The 18,390-nt window shown below is 45.2% G+C and overlaps 1 protein-coding gene across 1 annotated transcript in view; it reads right to left on the bottom strand.

The window, feature by feature from the left end:
- The window catches only part of LOC144509237 (gap junction beta-3 protein-like), a 35,554-nt gene extending 26,563 nt beyond the window's left edge, over positions 1–8,991 (bottom strand). The window contains exon 1 of the mRNA XM_078237792.1: positions 8,895–8,991. The gene's annotated coding sequence lies outside the window, so the exon portion shown is untranslated. The remainder of the gene's footprint in view (positions 1–8,894) is intronic.
- Between the last annotated feature and the right edge of the window lie 9,399 nt (positions 8,992–18,390).

Raw genomic sequence — 18,390 nt, 5'->3', positions numbered from 1 at the left:
CGGCGGGCCATTTAAATTTCCATTTACTTTGGCGGGGCGGTAATATCTCGCTGGGTGGGAGGGACTGTAAACTCTTGGCCATATAAAATTCTGACAGGGCTGGACAGATTGGATGCAGGGATGATGAGTCCTCTGGTTGGCGGAGGGGGAGTTTGGCACATCGGGTCACAGTCTCAGGATATGGGATAAGCCATTTAGGACTGAGATGAGGAGAAACCTTTTCATTCGGAGGGTGGTGAACCTGTGGAATGCTCTACAGGAGGCAGGGGAGGCCAAATCACTGAATATTTAAGAAAGAAACAGATAGAATTCTGGACTTCAAAGGTGCCAAGGGGTATGGGAAAGGTGCGGGGATGTGGTGTTAAGTTAGAGGGTCAGCCATGATCATATTGAATGGCAGAGCAGGTTTGAAGGGCCGAATGCCCAACTCCTGCTCCTATTCAGTTTATTCTTTCTGTTTGGACATGGATCATGTCTGGTTCACATGGAGTCGGTCAAATGGTACATCTCCTTCCTGACCCGGTATTTGGTGTTAAAATGGAATGAAGTTTAACCCCTCCTTCCCATGTCAGTCTTTCAGCTTCAGCCGCATATTGACATTCCTGATCTGCCTATTCCTGTGCAAATTGGGCACGGCAAAAAACATTGGTTGTTGTCCTGCCTGGGTAGGTGGTTATCATTAAGTACAAATCACTGCACGTATTTTACATCCTGTCTCGTTTTGTGGTTTCCACTGACGTTGGCCCAAAAGATGAAAGTTTTTAGGAGGACAAGCTGACACAGCCATGACATCAAAATTCCAGATCTGTAATATAAACAAGTAAGTACTTGTATTGTGATAACAAGCTGCTGCTTTTCTGCCACTGTTTTATGAGGGTGATTTTAACCCATAAAAAGAGATGATTTGGGGCCTTGTGCGATGTTAAGATGTTAAGAGTTTGAAATGCAAGCCCAATCCACTTCAGGTTTTATTGTAGCGAGGGAAAGGTGTGGGTGGGGGTGACAAGAATCCACTTTTGAGTATCTGATGAAACCTTCCAAGGAAACTGCATTTCCTTTATATTCGTAGAATCATAGAATTCCTACAGTGCATAAGGGGATCATTTGGCCCCTCGAGCCTGCACCGACAATAATCCCACCCACGCCCTATCTCCTATTAACAGTGTTATTTTGAATGTACTATCAGATTTTTCTATTGCTGGGAAACCTAGCAAGTACAAAGGGATCCTTCCGAGCTTTTACAGCATGGTTTGTGAGTCTTGCTGAGCAGGTCTAACACATCATGCTGTCAAACCTCCATTTCTGTGATCTGTCCATCACCAAGCCCTCCCAACCATGATATCTCTGTTTCCCCCACCCAATGATCCATCTGTTTCTCCCATTTCCTGTGAGTTAAAGTTTATTTATTAGTGTCACAAGTAGGCTTACATTCACACAGCAATTTTTTTTTTAAATGTGAAAATCTCCGGCACCTGTTCGGCTACACTGAGGGAGAATTTAGGCCCATGCACATAACCAGTATGTCCTTTGGAGTGTGGGAGGAAACTGGAGCACTCGGAGCAAATCCATGCAGGCCACGGGGAGAACGCGCAAACTCTGCACATTTGTTGATCCACCAGAATGAACTCTTCAATTGTAGGCAATAAAATAATACAAGACTTACTCCAACATATAAATCAAAGAGAAAGGTTTAATAAAGAAACTTCATTACTCCAACATTTGAGACAACACCCTGGACCATTCCAAGCTCCCACAAATCCCAACAGGTTCTTATTTATACTGAGTCAGCTGACCACCACATCATTTTGTCATTGGTTACATAGTTTACTGGTCAGCTGACCCTTACAGCATGCTACCATTGGTCACACTACAACAGATCCAATGTTATCATTGGTTACATTCTAACACAGTGACCCAAGCCAGGAATCAGACCCAGGTCCCTGGCGCTGTGAGGCAGCAGTGCTAACCACTGCGCCACCATGCCGCCCCTGTCTCTCTCCCATCACCACTACACCTAGTCGCTTGCTTCATACTGTGTCTTTGAGTTGCAAGGTTTCTTAGCCATTAGGTAACTTGCCAATCTGGCTGGCTGTCAGGCCAGGAAAGCCGGAGAAACAAAATACAACGTGCACTGGATTTAAAACTCCAGACTTTTCAAGGAAAAACAAACGGCTAAGTTTCCCATCCATGCCTCCCACCTTCCTCCCCAACCCCTTATGCCCTGGTAAATCTCAGAGCCAATATAATTTTGAAATTCTGGTTGAGGTATATAAAAAGCGATGTAAATTTACTTTGGTCCGAAGTCTCCGATGTCATTTGGCCTGCCAGCGAGAATGGAGAATTCGCCCCTCAGCCAAATCTCCATTCACAGCAGCGGGACTGGAGAATCCCAGCCGCGGACGAGGCTGGAGAATCGCAACCTTTGAGTTTATAAAACCAAATGCAGGTAATACTTCTGATAGTTTTGATTCTAATCTTCAGTTCTTGATTGGGATAATGGGATTTCTTAAATACATTAAAAATATAAGATTGCATTGACATCATGACGTTAGATTTTCAGTATTTTATTGCATCACTATACCTTGTCATCAGCATTCAAATTCATGTCAGGAGGATACATTTCCAAGCATGATAATCTTTTAGAGTGACTCACCTGAAAATCAGTAAAATTCAGCACTCTCATTTCCTTTTCCTGCTGCTTGTTCACTACTGGATTTCCTCCTCATTATTCAGTCATGCAATACGAGTTTTTCCCCATGTGTCTAAATTATATGACATCACACAACGTTGCTTTACTCATGGGGCAAACTCTCAATTGATAGATGTTTTTGTTAGGCAAGGGTATCAAAGGTATGTGGGACCAAGGCAAGGTAGAGATCCAGCTCAGTCACCACAGAATCATAGAATCCCTACGTGCAGAAAGAGGCCATTTGACCCAATTGAGCCTGCACTGACAACAATCCCACCCAGGCCCTATCCTGTAACCCCACGTATTTACCCTAGCTAATCCCCCTGACATTAAGGTACAATTTAGCAAGGCCAAACCACTTAAACCACACATCTTTGGACTGTGGGAGGAAACCCACTCAGACACGGGTGGAACGTGCAGACTCGGCACAGACAGTCGCCCGTGGCCTGAATTGAACCCGGGTTCCTGGTGCTCTGAGGCAGCAACGCTAACCACTGGTTGATATGGTAAGATTAAAATGACCCCTATAGGTTTAGTTCGTATATCATCTTCTCTTCATTTTGGACAGGGCCCAGTGGTGGGAAGTATCAAGTTATGCCCCGTATTGATCTCCGAAGAGAATCCTGGAAGATTAATCGCGTAGTTACTATCTTTTTAACAATTTGGCCTCTTTAGTTTCTACAATTGCATCAGGAAGTTTTTTGTTTCTGCCGAATGCAGTGTGCGCTTTGATTCACCATCGCAGGGAACGTATTTTCCCTTAGCTGTTAGAAACATAGAAAAACTACAGCACAATACAGGCCCTTCAGCCCACAAAGTTGTGCTGAACATGTCCCTACCTTAGCGATTACTAGGCTTACCTATAACCCTCTTTCTTACTAAGTTCCATGTACTTCTCTAAAAGTCTCTTGAAAGAACCTATCGAATCCGCCTCCACCACCGTTGCTGGCAGCCCATTCCACGCACCCACCACCCTCTGAGTGAAAATCTTACCCCTGACATCTCCTCTGTACCTACTCCCCAGCACCTTAAACCTGTGTCCTCTTGTGGCAACCATTTCAGCCCTGAGAAAAAGCCTCTGACTATCCACTCGATCAATACCTCTCAACATCTTATACACCTCTATCAGGTCACCCCTCATCTTTCGTCTCTCCAAGGAGAAAAGGCCGAGCTCACTCAAACTATCCTCATAAGGCATGCTCCCCAACCCAGGCAACATCCTTGTAAATCTCCTCTGCACCCTTTCTATGGCTTCCACATCCTTCCTGTAATGAGGCGACCAGAACTGAGCACAGTACTCCAAGTGTGGTTTGACCAGGGTCTTATATAGCTGCAACATTATCTCATGACTCCTAAACTCAATTCCTCGATTGATGAAGGCCAGGCACGGTGGCACAGTGGTCAGCACCTAACCTGCACATCTTTGGACTATGGGAGGAAACCGGAGCACCCGGAGGAAACCCACTCAGACACGGGGAGAATGTGCAAACTCCACACACACAGTCACCCGAGGTTGGAATCGAACCTGGGTCTCTGGCACTGTGAGGCAGCAGTGCTAACCACTGTGCCACCGTGTCATGGAATTAAGGTGCAGCTCTGGCTTGATCCAACTGTATGGCAGAACAGGCTTGAGGGATTCAGGGGTCCACTCCTGTTTCAATATTCTTATGTTCCTTCCCACATCCTTTGCAGCTGTACAACAAAAGCACACTTCAGGCATAGCTGGAAGTTGGGTGAGTCACATCAGGTTGGTTTTGCACATAATCCTCTGGTTAACACAAAAATACCATTGCAGGAGTGTGTGAGCAAGTCATTGATCCAGTTTGGAAAAAAAAGGCTAATGGAATTTATTTAGATATTCCCGAGTTCTTACCATATATTGTATCATGTAGCATAAAGTATTCCATTATTAAATCATGTAATTTAATACCACTCTATTTCCCACCTAGATTTCATTACTGTTGATAAGTGGATTGCACAATCGAAAAAATAAATGTTTTTTTCTTAGGTGGGATATCCCCACCTAAAGGATTCATCTGATTACTCATTCCTTCACTTTTTTCAGCTATTATGTCTACCCTGTGCTCAAAGATTGCCACAGTTATATGTTATGTGGTATTGTTCCCTTGTACTTGCAGAGCAAAACATACAAATCCTCGCCCTAGCCATTACTTGGCTGATATCACTGCTGACACACCCTGCATGACTAGTCAACAAGGTATTTGACTGGCATAATTTACATAAGACTATAGTCACACTGTGTTATAAAACTATGTCACTCAATTTTAATCAGTGCTATGTGAATTTTATCCTGTTGAGTCAAACGTGATAAAGGGCACAGTTAGTGCCTCACTCATCACAACCCTCTTAATAACTAGAACTCACCCTATTAACTCAATCATTTTGATAGCATATTTATCAGCAGGTTTGATTCATTTACTCATGTCATGGAACAGATATGACGACTCAAAGTGAAGTCCCAAAGACCAAATGGCAGAAAAACATAGATGTTAAAAAAATCATTAATAATCATAGAAACGTAGAAAATAGGTGCAGGAGTAGGCCATTCGGCCCTTCGAGCCTGCATCGCCATTCAATATGATCATGGCTGATCATGCACTTTCAGTATCCTACTCCCACTTTCTCTCCATACCTCTTAGTCCCTTTAGCCACAATTCTTGTCGATGTGTCAGAGGAAGGCTATGGGCGGAATTATCTTGTCCCGCCCGCCACGGGAATTGTGGTCCGTTGACCTCGAGCGGGATTTTCCGGACTTGGGGCGAGCCTGGCTGGAGATATATTTATGTTTGTATCAAATTCCTCTCTTCACTATTTGAATAAAGACATTATTTAAAGTAGAAATCAGCTAGAGCAGGAGTTGACGGAGTTGCAGTTTTCAGCACAGTGGGAACCATTAGAGCAAGAGTTTGGGCAAGATTTCATACTCGGAAGAGCAGAAAGAAAAAGAGACGACTATCGGAGAATTTTGGGCTTGGCAACGTCAATACAATATGGAAGGTAGCGGTAGAGCCAAGATGGAGGCTGTTGTTGAGCGAGGGCTGTTAACAAATTAGCTTCTTGCTTGCATCCTAATCAGGAGCATGAAATGTTGGGCTTTGTGAAGCACTAATGGTCATTGAGAACTAAAGTGTTTTGCGTTGAAGGTGATATCAGTGGAGGAGACAAGAGGAGTAAAGGCAAGAACATTGATAGTCTAAGGATGGAGTTGTAAAACAGGTGTTTTGACATGAAAATGGGGCTCTTAAGACAGTTTCAGTCATGTAAGACATATTAGTCTCATTATTAGACACAATGGGCAGGATTTTCCGCACGCCCCGGCGTCGGAAATTCCCGTCCAAAGTCAATGGACTTTTCAATGATCTGTTAGATTTTCTGTCCCACCTGCGATGAATCCTGTGGCAGGTGGGACTGGGAAATGTCTACGTTCCCAGCGTGCATGTTAGTGTGACCCAGAGTTCTCTGATTCTCCACATTTCTTCTTCGAAAATATTCTCTGGCTCTCCACATACACTTTGGGCACGGTTCACACAAATTGAAACAAAGTGCCCACGCCAGTGGGAAAACAAGACATATTGGTGCTGTTGGTGCTGGCAGCATTTGTCAGGTGGAACTTCATTAACACAGACTTTAATAAATTTTTGTATGATTTACGGGCCCCCGCCATTTGATCTATTCATACTTCGCCGATGTGACGTCATGTCAGTGAGGTCTATGATAGGTTTGACCAAACAAGAAACAGACAAGGGGATTCCTCAGGGGTTTCATATAAAATTATAGTGCCGGCGGGAAATGATATAGCTGCCCTGGCACTTCCCCCTGGAAATGTCCCTGGTACTGCCCACTGGCACCACCCCCTGGCACTGCCCCAGCACTGCCCCCTGGAAATGTCCCTGGCACTGCCCACTGACACTGCCCCAACACTGCCCTGGCACTTTCTCTGGCACAGCCCCAGCACTGCCCACTGACATTGTCCCTGGCACTGTTCCAGGCACTGTTCCAGGCACTGCCCCTGGCACTGTTCCTGGCACTGTCCTCTGGTATAGCCCCTTGGCACTGCCACATGGCACTGTCCCCTGGCACTGCTCCTGGTACTGCCATCTAGCACTGCCCCCAGTAATGGTTTGTACTACCAGATTGGCTGGTAGTGCCAACCTGTTCAGGGCGCAGTATCGAAGGCGGGCATTCATGGGCACCCCATGGGGGTGAGCTTCCATTTATGTGTGGTGGTAGAAGGAGAGTGGGCTGTGAGGGGGAAACTTGTAGGTATAGGGGGAGCAGGAACTGAGGGAGGGAGATTGCCAGCGATACTTCTGCGGTGGTGGAGCAGGGAGCCCCTGATTATTATTTGGGTGAAGAGTTCCCCATGATTGTTGCACGGGGGTGGGGGGAACCCTGGATGATTGTGTGTGGGATGGGGTGCAGGGGATTTGATGTTCATTTCTGATCCAGACACCCTTTAAAGATGGCCCCTCGATCTCCGTAGAGCCTGGTGCTTGCTCTATCAGGCTCCGCCCCACCAGGGTGAAGGAGTAAACCACCCCCACTCATTTTTTTTAAACTCAAAGTTGCTCAAGATCTGGAGAGAAATCTGGGCTGTTAACTGAAGGGCTACACACCAGCTTTCTGTCTGAGCCTGACAGTTTGAAAAAATAATGTAAGATTCTGCCCCAAGTCTTTACTTTGTTCCTCTTTCTATAATTTCCACACCACATTCCTGTTTTTAATTAGAGGCCCATTTGAAATAAATAGGCTTAGGTTTGTGTTGGCCTAGATCTCACAGGATCCAAGTATGAGTAAGCTAATGTTTGTCTCCAACTATTGCCAACAGAGTATTCATAAAAATCTGACTGGGTTGTGTAAAATTTTCCAGATTTATTTTACATGTACCAAACCAAATCTAGCCAGGTATTACTTCAAGAGTTTTGATTCTGATCTTCAGTTGGAGGTAGGGATAACAGGCATTCTTTAAATAAATTATGTCCTGTCCAGTGAAACTTCTGGAATACTCTTTTACTTGTCAAAAATGGACGCTGATGAACTGTTAAGATGACTACCAAAGAGTCAGATGACCTTATTCAACACAAACTATCAAATTTCCGGAAAGTTCTAATTCACACCTCCCACCGGAATGGACATTGCCAGATAGACGCGTCTGTGGAAGTCATGTGTGCCATTGTTCAAAGCTTACTCACAATGCAGAGTCAATGGACTCTCAGGGCAGAACCTTACTGATATTTCTCTAAGTGTCAGGCTCAGACTGAAAATTGGCACGATGCTCTCCAGATCTTGAGCCTCTCTGATGAAACAAAATGGGTGGGGTTGGTGCCGTCACTGTGGTACACGGGCCTGCTAGAGTCGGCAAGACTGACTCTACAGAGATTAGAGCGCCATCTTTAAAGGGCACTCCAATCAGAACTAAAAATAAACTCCCTATGGAGGTATCGGGGGCTTCCTCCCCCCTCCCAGCACAATCATCACCCCTCCCCCCACCATTTCAGAAGTATTGCCGGCGTTTCCCCCCCTTGCCAACTCTCCCCCATGCCTGCAAGTTCCCCCTCAGTGCCCACTCCCCACCCCCATACCATGCAAAACTGGAACCTCCACCCCATGGGTCTCTGACTACCGCCTACCCCTGGCACTGCCCCCTGGTATAAGTTAGCATTGCCAGGTTGACATTAGTAGGTTGGCATTGCCAGGTTAGCATTGTGCCAAGCTGGCAATGCCAACCTCTGCCAAGGGCAGTGCTCGGGAGCAATGCCAGGTCTGCCCAGGCATTTATCTCTCCCATTATGCATCCCCAGAGGAATCCCCTTGACTGAATCTCATTTTTTTAAAAACCGTTGTAAGTTTTCGAATATTGGTCTGGGGGGGATGATGTGACATTTGGGGTGGGACGGGGGTGGTGCTGAGTCATAATGATATTAAATTTATGCAAATCCATGAAAATGAAGTTCTTGCCCTTTGTGGGCATGAGCTTCATGGAGTCACCAGCGGGACTGGGGGTGGGGGGGTTGGGGGGGGGGGAAAGAAATTCAGGAAAGACGATTCTCTGCAGAATTTCTGCCTGTGTCGCTGCTCTCTCTGATGCGGGACACAGGCTGATAATCACCCCCCCTCGGCGCCCCCCCGACTCTATTTCTCCTGGTTTCCAATTTAACAAAAGAAAGGTGACAAGACCACTTACCCACAAGTTAAGTGTGAAAAACCATTGTTGTATGGTGCAGCGATAGTTTTGCACTTCCAAGCCATTCTGGTTTGACTTGCAAATGTTGCTCATGTGATCAAAACAAACTTGGGATAATGAGTTTTATCTAAAGACTCAGAGGGAGCCAGGCCAGTCTGCAGAAAAACATGTAAGGAAAAGCAATTGTAGAAAGGGTAATGTCACCTTTCCTTTTATGAACCATTGGTAGCCAGCCAGCCTGAAAACCAGTAAAACAGAAAGTGCTGGAAAGAAAACAGCGGATCTGGCAGAGGCTATCAAGAGAGAAACAGAGCTAATGTTTTGAATCCGATATGACTCCCCTCCGGGATTCTGAGAACCAGACTCTGAAATTAGCTGTAAATAACCATGCAGCCAAAGTACTTAACCTGTTCCATTTCAAAGTTTACCTGATATCCATCCTCCTCGATGTTTGACTACAAGAAACTTCAGAATCTCCTGTGGACCTTTTACTTTACAAGACACTCACTTTAACTTAAAATCATCAAATTGATTCAACAAAGTGTAGGCTTGCCACATGGGGGACTAGAAATTGTAAATCAGGAACTGAAATAATTGTAAACAGTAAACATGCAATATAATTAACTATACCCAATCTTTGTGTGTCTGAATGTGTGTGAGACTGACTGTTTCACAATTTGTTAATTCAGAGTAAGAAAGAATCTCAATTATTTTAAGCTCACAGAAGCTTGCTGCTGAATTATTTAATTGGAATGCACATTCCGCCCTCCACTTTTTCCATGCAAAACATATCGATTATGGGCAGTAAAAAGGACACATACATTTTGTCTGTGACAAACAAAAATAATCAAGTGTAATCATTGCTGTAATGGTGTTGCACGGTTGTGTCTTCCATTGCAGTTATCTTTCATCAGCATGTCAAATCATTTCAGAAGGAAGTATCTTGTGAGTAATGGAATTATTTTAAGTTGATTTACATAATAGAAATAATGCAATGCAATGTCTAGTTTGGCCCTCATTTCATTTTCCTGCTTGACATTGAATAATGACTTAGCAAAAAGGCCAGAGGTGAAGATTGAGGGGTTGTGAATGCAGAGACACACTACATGTGTTTTGCACACCAAAACACACTTCCAAACCCAGACAAATATTTGGTCAATGATAATCCTATATAAAACATTGGTTCAGTCTCAGCTAAGATGGCCGCAGAGTGAGGTGACTTCTTGCGATCTTTCCCCAGCATACCCTCTAATTTTATCTTTTACTCTCGCTATATGATTTCAAAACTGTACTCTAACTCTTTTAAACTCTCTAATAATGTACTATTTCCATCACTTACAGATTTGGCAACCCTCCGGAACTTGAAGACTTCTGACCCAGAGGTGACCCGAAACTGCTGACCACGTGGGCAAACCAACCTCCCTTCCATTGACTCCGTCTACACTTCCCACTGCCTCGGAAAAGCAGCCTGCATAATCAAGGACCCCACACATCCCAGACATACTCCCTTCCACTTTCTTCTGTTGGGAAAAGACACAAAAATCTGAGGTCACATACCAACCAACTCAAGGACAGCTTCTTCCCTGCTGCCATCAGACATTTGAATGGACCTACCTTATATTAAGTTGATCTTTCTCTACACCCTAGCAATGACTGTAACATTACATTCTGCACTCTCTCCTTTCCTTCTCCCCTATGTACTCTATGGCAGTATGTTTTGTCTGTATAGCGCACAAGAAACAATACTTTTCACTGTATACCAATACATGTGACAATCATAAATCAAATCAAATAAATCAAATCAAACAGTAACCTGTTCTGGGCATCATGCTTTAGAGAGAGTGCGGAAAAGATTAACAAGAATGGTTCCAGCGATAAGGAACTTCAGTTACCTGGATAGACTGAAAAAACTGAGACTGTTCTCCTTGGGGAAGAGAAGATTAGGAGGAGATTTGATAGGGTTGTTCAAAATTATGAGGAGTCTGGTGTAATGGTACTGGACCTTTAAGAATTTTTAAAAAAATCATGTTCTCCGCATTTGTAAGCCAGCCTTTTGGTTTTGTTGTGGCACCGGCTGCCTGATTAGGCGTCCTTTTATTGCTGCTTAAATGGTTTAAATGGGGTTTTGTTTATTTTTACTCTGGGCTTTATGCAGTATCTGAGATTTTATGACCTTTTGCATTGTTAGGGGGAAAAATGATTGATAGGTCAGGTGACAGGAGTTTTTTATTTTCAGTTTGGGCTGCTGGCTGCAGTTTTAGTTTAGTTTTGGTATTTGGACATCAGACTGAAAAGCAGTGTTTCTGTGTTTCTCACTCACTGGTATTGTAAATTCTGCTGGCAAGTTGGAAACAGGTCTTCCTGAAGTGAGAATTCTGTCTCTTGCAGTGGTTCACTGGCTGAATGCTAGAGACAGTAAGAAGTCTTACAACACCAGGTTAAAGTCCAACAGGTTTATTTGGTAGCAAAAGGGGGTTACACATGAGGACGGCCTCAACCGGGATATTAGGTACATGTCACACTATCTGTAACCCCAACAACCTGCCTGGATGTGCAAAATCTCACTTGCTGTCCTGTCTGGAGACAATACACATCTCTTTAACCTGTGCTTAATGCTCCCTCCACTCATTGTCTGTACCTTTAAGACTGGATTAGCTGTAAAGACTCACATTCCAATCATTATTCATGTAAATTGAGTTTGTGTCTTTGTGCCCTGTTTGTGATCAGAACTCCCACCCACCTGATGAAGGGACAGCCTGTTCCGAAAGCTAGTGGCTTTTGCTACCAAATAAACCTGTTGGACTTTAACCTGGTGTTGTTAGACTTCTTACTGTGTTTACCCCAGTTCAACGCCGGCATCTCCACATCATGAAAGCTAGAGGCCAGCAGTGACATTATCTCTACCTCAAGGTCTGCTGGAAGTTACAAGGCTGGGAAGTCAGAGTTTCAATTCTCCAACCAAAAGACTAAATTCCAGCATCACGTGAACATCCTTTTTTCTGTGTTAAACCTGTGGCAGCTGTATGGTTATAGGGAAGTTTGTTTGGTTGGAACTTTGTACATAGATGTTAAGGTTTATACAATATCATAGTTTTTTTTTGTCTTGTTTGTAGTTATTGCTATATGTTAACTGTATTCTGTAATAAACTTTGTCTGATAAAAGCCCCCTTTGGGGGCAGCACAGTGGCACAGTGGTTAGCATTGCTGCTTCACAACGCCAGGGACCCAGGTTCAATTCCCGACTTGGGTCACTGTGGGAGTTTGCACATTCTCCCCGTGTCTGCGTGGGTTTCCTCCGAGTGCTCTGGTTTCCTCCCACAATCCAAAGATGTGCGGGTTAGGTTGATTAGCCATGCTGAAATGACCCTTATGGCCCGATTTTACCATCAAGTTGTGCCCATTTTCGAACACTTCCTGTGTCTGTGTGGATTTTCTCTGGGTGCTCCAGTTTCCTCCCACATTCTGAAAGATGTGCTGGTTAAGTGCATTGACATGAACAGGCGCTGGACTGTGGCGACCAGGAGAATTTCACAGTAATTTCATTGCAGCATTAACGTAAGCATTACTTGTGACTAATAAATAAACTTTCTTTCTTTTTAGTGGGTCATTTGAATCATATCTGAAGTGCTTACCCTAGCCAAATTCGAATTGCAAAATTTATGATCCAGGTGGACTTCGTTAAAGACTTGAGAGATTCTGACCTGAATTATAACACTGGGCAGAGTGAGTAGGAAGAAACTGTTCCCTTTGGCAGAAGGATCTGGAAGCAAAAGGCTCAGTTAAGGGGTTATTGGCGAAAGATACAGCAGCAACATGAGGAAAAGCTGAAGTGCGCAGCAAGTGGTTAGGATCTAGAATGCACTGCCTGTGTGGATAGCGGAGGCAGATTCAGTAACAGCCTTCCAAAGAGTATTGGATGGTTAACTGAAGAGAAAAAAGTTCACAGAATAACGGCAAAAAGGTGGGGGTGCGACTACGGGAGTTACTCTTGAAGCGAGGCGATGAATGGCCTACTTCTGTGCTGTGTGATTATTCTACAGTACAGTGATTCCAAAAACTCCTGGAGAAAACCAGGAAGGGGAAGTTGAAAATATGTTGTGAAACTCAGGGTATAGAAAAAGATTTATAAAGACCAGGAACAAAGAAAAAGAACTTGCCTTCACGTAATTCCTTAGAAAATTCCAGAAGGGCGTTTTAAAAATACTTCATGTATTTTGTAGGTCAGCCAGTTTGCAGCAAGCAACCACAGGAACAATGTTATAAATAATAATTTGATTTAAAGGAAAATAAAGATGTGCATTTATATAGCACCTTTCACAACCCTGACGATGCCCCAAAGTACTTTATAGCCAAGTAAATATTTTTGAAGTATGTTCACTGTTGTAATGCAGGGAGATAATAGCTAATTGTGGGTCAGCAAGATCCCACAAATAGCAAAATGATAATGACTTAATAATTGGTGGGATTTTCAAAAAAAATTACAGACAATTTTCTGACCTCACCGCACTTGGGGCAGATCATGTCGATCCCAGAAAATAGCCTGTGGGCCTAAAAATTGGTTCCATACCTGGCACCAAATGGTTTGCAATTATCCTGGTTCCTTTCTATTGGTGCAGCGCAGATTTGCATGAGAGTGACTGGATCTCTATCACATTAGCAAGTTCGGCACGCTCCTGGAATGTTTCCACATCTCTGGCGGGAGTTCACATGGGCATGAATCACTACTGGTCTCCACTAGTGGAAACCAGGCATTATGGCCATGCTGGGGAACTTGGAGGCCATTGAAGTCCCCAGGGTTGTCAGGGGCAGAGCCTGGTGATGTCCATCGGCAGTGCCCATCTAGCAGTGCCCACTCGGTACCGCAGCAGTACCAGTTGGGACTGCCTGTGTGCCGGGGCAGTGCCAAGGGGTTGGGACCTGAGTGGGGCCTATGGTGGGGGGTTCTGAGTGGGGGCTATTATGGGGGGGGTCCGAGTGGGGGCTTTGATGGGGGGGTCCGAGTGGGGGCTATGATGGGGGTCTGAGTGGGGGTTATGATGGGGGTTCCGAGTGGGGGCTATGATGGGGGTGTCCAAGTGGGGGCTATGATGGGATGTCTGAATGGGGGGCTATAATGGGGGGACTATGCTGAGGAGGGGTCTATGCTGGGAGGCAATGTTGGGGAGCTATGTGTGGGTGTCATCCGGGAGGCTATGCTGGGGGAATTGTGCTGGGGGAGTCATGCTGGGGTGAAGCATGAATAGGGTCATGATGGGGGGATCATGTTGGGGATCAGGCAGGGGACCCATCAGGAAGGCACTGATGCTGGTGACCGGTGTTAGGGGGTGGGGGAATATGGTACTGATTTGCAGGGGGTGAGGGGGGTCTGGATGATCCTGGGGGGAGGGAGGGGGTCTCCCAGTGCACTGTGAGATCGGGGAGCCCTTGCGAAGTGGCACCCCGTGCTCTGCAGCTGGGTTCACCGGCATGTTTTGGTCCCGCCCCCACCCTGAGTACCGGCGCACAACTCACTGCACTCCCAATGTGTCTGAGTGGGGGATGATTGAGGTGAGAAGCGTTCCTGAAGGGTTGGTGTGGATCGCTCCGGTTTTCTCACTGCCATGACACTTAGGTTGGGAGTTTTTGGCCACAGGCGCCCCAAGACCAGAAATTCCTGCCCGATGTGAAAGGACCTTGAAATGGTTCGCCAAGTATTCTGACCCGTTCGCTATGATTCCAGCAGTGGAATCTCCGCCCTACGTGTCACAACGGCAAGAAAACCAGAGCGATCTGCACAAGTCCATCAGGCGCGCCCCGGGTCGCAATTGGCCAAGCTCAGTCACATTTTGGAGGAGTGGTGAGTTGCATGCTGGTACGGTGGCGGGGGAGGGGAAGGATTAAATGCGCCAGTGAGTGCGACAGCAGAGAGCTCAGGTACCATTTCACAAGGGCTCCCCGATTTCATGGTGTACAAGGAAACCCGATCCGCCTTCCCATGGACAACGGGATCCCCCCCACATCAGTGGTATCTTTCCCCATCCCCTTCTGACAAAAGTCCCTAATATTGGGGCATTGGGGTCCTCCCAATGGCCCCCAACATGCATATCATTACCCCCCATCAAGACCCCAGATATGCCCCCCAATCAGGGCCCTTGACATACTCCATCCCTGCATGACCTCCCCAACATCGCTCCGCCTGCATAGACCCCTGTCAAAGCCCCCACTCACACCACCCTCCTGGGCACTTCGTCGGCACACTGGCAGAGTTCAACTGGCACAGCTTTGGTGTCTGGTGGGGACTGCCTGACGGACACTGCCTGGCCCTGCCCCGACCCTGGCCTTCGAGTCCTCCAGCTTGGCCATCATGCCTGGTTTCTGCTAGTGGAGATCGGAGAGGTGGGAACATTCTGGGAGGGGGATTGATTGCGTGCTGAACTTGCTAATGAGATAGAGATCCCTTCAATCTCATGTTAATCAGCCTCCGGCCTGCGCCAGTAGAAAGGAGCTGGGAAAGGGACCGGGATGATTATAAACCATTTGGTGCCGGGTACGGAGCCAATTTTTAGGCCTCCGCGGTATTTTCCGAGATTGGTGTGGTTTGTGCCAGGAGTGGCAAGGTTGGAAAATCACCCCCAGTATGTTATAATGATGCTGGGCCAAGGATAAATATCAGCCAGAATGTCCCTGTCCTTCAAAATATTTATGTGGATTCTTTTGTGCCGAATGGAATGGGCAGGCTGGGCTTGATTCAACATTTTGTCGAAAAGATGGCACCTCTGGCAGTACTGCACTCACACAGTGCTGTTCTGGAGAGTCGGCCTCATAATAAGTTCATAAGTTCTTAAGATGTTGGAGCAGAATTAGGCCATTTGGCCCATCGAGTCCACTCCGCCATTCCATCATGGCTGATATACTCCTCATCCCCATTTCCCTGCCTTCTCCCCATAACCCTTCAACCCATTACCAATTAAAAATCTGTCTAACTCCTCCTTAAATATACTCACTGTCCCAGCATCCACCGCACTTTGGGGTAGCGAATTCCACAGATTCACAACCCTTTGGAAGAAGTAGTTTCTCCTCAACTCTGTTTTAAATTTGCTACCCCTTACCCTAAGACTATGACCTCTCATCCTAGAATGCCCCACAAGAGGAAGCATCTGCTCCATGTCTACTTTATCCATACCTTTTGTCATCTCGTATACCTCAATTTGATCTCCCCTCATTCTTCTAAATTCCAGAGAGTACAGGCCTGAACTGTTCAATCTCTCTTCATATGACAAACCCCTCATCTCTGGATACAATCTAATGAACTAAAATCTCTGGAGACTTGCACCAAGAACATTGAGACTCAGGCAGGACTGCCACCACCGAATCAAGGTGCTGATGTTATTGTTATTTTCAGTGCTGAGTAAGCATCTAAAGGAGGTGATGCAGTGCTGGTGCCACAATCTCTGAGCCAGAAGCTCCAGGTTCAATCCCCACTCTGGGACTTGGTGACCAAGGAAGATGTGTTCATAACATGGCCAAAGAGGTTGCTTCTCATCCATAATTGCTTCAGATATATCTATGGCAGGTGGTAAAAATGGGGGCATCACCTTGTCAGTCAGAACCTGCAGAAGGCAATGGTAAATCACTGGAGTTCCTTGCCAAGCACAATCACATGTGGAAGTCCATTGTAGATAATGCCATCTTTGGGCATGGTACCTGAAATGAGAGAGCCTAAAACCTCAGTTAAAGGCTACAGTTCCAACTATGCAGCACTCCCTGTATACTAAAATAAAATGTTAGCCAAAATTATGCACTCAGGCTCCACAGTGCGGTTTGGACTAACAACCTATTAGCAGAAAGGCAAAACTGCAGAGCTGACCAGGAGGCAGATTATAAAAGCCCAGATCAGAAAATTTTCACAGCAAGGTAATGCCGAACCATGCACTGATCACATCAGAGGAACATCATGGGAGACTAAGGAATAAAAGAAAGAATAAAGAACAGTACAAGCACAGGAACAGGCCCTTCAGCCCACCAAGCTTGTGCTGTCACATAACATTTTTCTAAACTAAAGACCTTTTGCCTCTACATGGTCCATATCTCCTGCCCATATCCCTGGCATATTCCCTGCCTATTCATGTATCTGCCAAGATACCTCTTCTTAAACGTCGCTATTGTATCTGCTTCTACCACTTCCGCTGGCAGCGCATTCCAGGCACTTTCCACCCTCTGTGTAAAAAAATTTGCCTCTCGCATCTCCTTTGAACTTTCCCCCTTTTACCTTAAACCTATGTCCCCTAGTAATTGAGATTTTTACCCTGGGACAAAGATTTTGACGATCCATTCTATCCATTCCTCATAATTTTGTAAACTTCTATCAGTTCGCCCCTCAGCCACTAATGTTCAAGTGAAAACAAAACATGTTTGTTCAAACTCACCTCATAGCTAATACCCTCTAAACCAGGCAACATCTAGTAAACATTTTCTGTACCCTCTGCAAAGCCTTGATATCCTTCTGCTAGTATGGCGACCATAACTGCATGCAATATTCCAAATGTGGCCTAACTAGAGTTCTATACAGCATGATATGCCAATTTTAATACTATATGCCCTGACTGAAAAAAGAAAGCATGCCACACAACTTCTTGACCACCTTATTCACTTGTGCAGCCACTTTCAGAGAAGTGTGGATCTGTACGCCTAGATCCCTCTGTATGTTAAGGGTTCTTCCATTTACTATAAACTTCCTCCCCCAGCATTAGACCTTCCAAAATGCATCACCTCACATTTGTCTGGATTAAATTCCATCTGCCATTTCTCCGCCCAAGTCTCCAGCCTAGTGACATCCTGCAGTATCCTCTGGCAATCCTCCTCGCGATCTGCAACTCCCCCAGTCTTTACGTCATCCACAAGCTTACTAATCAGACCACCTACAATCTCCTCCAAATCATTTATATATATATTACAAACAGGGTGGAAGGAACAGAAATCACTGGACGTTCACGTCATTTTATGGATGAACGTAATTTTATTACACTTTGCTGGCTAATCATTTATATTCAATAACGCACTTATTTCAAACATCTAATTCCTCATTTATTGCTGTAATTACTGATAAGGGCAAACTGAAATGAAATACACTATAACAAAAAGCACTGTAATTTCACTGCTCCTTTGATCTAACTGAATGACATGTCCAGCACAGATTTTCATTAACCGACCAGTGTAATATTCTTACAATAAGAATATTGCCAAGTTGCATTCAGTGTAAGGGAACTTCAAACACTAGTTATTCTATTTGTAATATAAGGCAATGGGAAAGAGCAAAGGGGTAGACAACATTATTTCATAGAGTCAGCACACTATAGTGAATTGAGAAGCCTCGTTCTCTGCTCGGAGAATTACATGGCTGGGATTTTAGTCTGGAGGTGAGCTTTTATCTGTGAATGGGGATGGCGAGAGTTGCTGTGAGATTAGTAAGGCGGGAAGACCTGGCTTCTCAATATCCCACAGAATTTAAACACAGGGT

This window comes from Mustelus asterias, chromosome 21, assembly GCF_964213995.1.
Source record: "Mustelus asterias chromosome 21, sMusAst1.hap1.1, whole genome shotgun sequence".
Classification (NCBI taxonomy): domain Eukaryota; kingdom Metazoa; phylum Chordata; class Chondrichthyes; order Carcharhiniformes; family Triakidae; genus Mustelus; species Mustelus asterias.
The sequence above is the reverse complement of the archived record's forward strand: the minus strand, read 5'-3'. Positions and strand labels throughout refer to the sequence as shown.